Genomic DNA, 2983 nt, shown 5'->3' on the forward strand with positions numbered 1-2983 from the left:
GACTTGTGCTTAGCACTTATAGCCTTTGAAATCTGGAGATTCGACCCACAAAATCGATATCAACCCAAAATTAACTTCAATCCCAAACACATAAGTTCCAATTATGAACTAGAACCAATTCAGGCATCGTAATTACAAATTACACTATGAACTTCCCAAGTACAATTCTAAACAACATAAATCCGATTTTGATTGCAACCATTACAGGATATCAAAAATCGAAATTGACTTCAAGTTATTTTGACTCAAAATCAATTAACACAAATTCGATTTTGTGATTTGATTTAGAACTCCAACAAATTACGATTCAAAGTCAAACAAGACATACTATACGAACAGTCAAAGTCAAAAAAATCAATTGGACTTCAAACAACTATGCTTTTGAATCAATCAACGAATAGAAATTGAATCTCAACGAACTCAAAATTCTTACGATTCATCAAGAACTCATTCGATTTTGACTTTTTGTCTTTGTTGAATCATTGACACAAAGACTTCAAATTTGACAACGGATGAATAGTTACAAATTCAAGATATATGGACTCAAATTTAATGAACAATGAACAGTATCAAATTATTTGGGCTCAATGTTTTGGATCAAATTAAAAAGGTGAATTAGTTTAGTGTGGGCTTCGAAAACAAATTTGGATGAACAGTGACTAAACAAAAAAAATATTTGTTCTAAAAAAATTAATTGGATCAATCAATGGGGTAGAAACGAATTTGATCCAATGAGACAAAGCGATCAAAAATGAAAAACACAAAACACGAATCGAAATCATGGACGTTTTGGAATCCATTTGAGAATTTGTGATATATTTTTGATAATCTGAGTTCCATCTGAAACAAACGAATCAAATGTAGAAGATATTGGTTCTTTTGTTAGAATGAAAAAATCTCCAATTTGAACATTATACCACCCGTGATGCGTGTTGTACAACTCGTTCTTAATGTTCTTTGTGTTCTTCAACGATCTAAGAACATATTCATAAGAACTATCAACACTTTTGGGTTTTGACTTCAAATTCAATGCAACACTTGGAGATTGTTGCTTTGGAACCCAAATTTGCTTCATGGATTTTGGCTTCACAACAACATTTGACAATTTTTGTGAATAAACCCACTTGTTCTTACGTTTAATCTTCTTCTTCTTTTTCCTTTTCGTCTTCTTGGAACTTGAAGATTTGAATTGATGAACAAATCCATTTTCCACAACTTCAACTTGACAAGTTTTGATCATGTCTTTTGGAGTTTGATACTTGTGAATTTCTTGGATTAACGGCTTTTGATAAGGAATCATTCCTTCAAACGAATCACAAGAACACGAAATATCATCGGTTTGAACTCCAATCGAGCAAAAAAGTTTTTCCTCTTCATGAAAATCAACATGAATATTCTTGTCATTAACTTCAAGAACATCAAGAACATCACTTTGAACTCCATAGTCTTGAACTTCAACAAGCTTAAGAGCATGAAGATCACTTGGGATTTCAATTAGAGAAATGTATTTCTTATTAAATAAATCTCTTTCTTCTCCTTCGTCTTGATTTGCTCTCCAACATAACATGTTCATGGAAATTTCAACCAATCATCCAATCTTTGAAAGTGATTGAAAAATCAATCTTCCATGATCATCCTTCAAACCTCTATAAGAAACCATAATATCCCATGAAATCAAGCCTCCTTTTAACAATAATCCATATAGTTGATTTTTCGTTGAATTTGTATTTCACATCTTCAATGATCACAACCCAAGAATCATACGGCAAGTCCACCATCTTTGATCAATCGATAAGAACTTGAGTTTTACTAAAGAGAGAAAGTGATAATCAAAGAGATCTCTAGAGAGAGAAAGTGAATATGAACCAAATTCTAGAGAAAGAAAATGGTATAAACAAGTATTCTAGAGAGAAAAAATCGAATTATAGATCAAATAAAAAAAATCGATTTCTAGAACACAAAACACTCTCTAAACACAAAGATCAATAAGAACTTGAAGAATCACCAAATCTAAAATGTCATCATGGATCAATTGTTGATCAAATCAAAAACACCCGTTTTGATACCAATTGTAGTGGTGTTGACTATGATGACAAATGCGGAATATGAAAGATCTAGTGAATCATCATACAAATCATGAACATATGGAGTAAATAAATCTGGGTTTAAGCTCTTATTATTTTTGATAGAAAGAGTACAAATGAGTTTGCTATATCTCTCGTTAAAACTAACACTTCAAAATGATCATTACATAAATGATTGCAACTCACTTCCTATTTGTAGGAATGACAACTTATTACACAATACAACAAGGTAAGCATAAATTACATCCAAACATGACTTTGCACCCTAACATATCTATTGCGGGACCCTATATTCCTAAAGCCATATATATATATATATATATATATATATATATATATATATATATATATATATATATATATATATATATATATATATATATATATATATATATATATATATATATATATATATATATATATATATATATATATATATATATATATATATATTACATGCGTGCATCCTTTTCTTCATTGTAAAATCATTGATGTATAAGAAATCAACACCAACGATCAAGACGTTAATAACTCACCCGAACCTAAAATTGTTTTCCATAGGTCACATGTTACTTATCACATAAGTATTTTAAGTTTCAAAATTAATAAACCTGATCAGTTCAAATATATATAAAGAATAAAAACTGAAAACTAAATTGTATATCACTTACACTCCATAAAATTTCCATTCAATCCACAATGGAGGTTTAAAAAGAGTTGAATAGATGATGATTAGGATGAAATAGAAATTTAATGAAGTGTCATTGATGATATTGAGAAGAGTTGAATGAGAGAATTATATGATCATTGAGTGATTCGATGGATTTAATCGTTTCTTTTTCAGTTAAATTTCAAACCAAATTTAGAAATTCATTAAACTTTGTAGAGTTTAATAAAAT

The sequence above is a fragment of the Lactuca sativa genome, chromosome 2 (genome assembly GCF_002870075.4).
Source record: "Lactuca sativa cultivar Salinas chromosome 2, Lsat_Salinas_v11, whole genome shotgun sequence".
Lineage (NCBI taxonomy): Eukaryota > Viridiplantae > Streptophyta > Magnoliopsida > Asterales > Asteraceae > Lactuca > Lactuca sativa.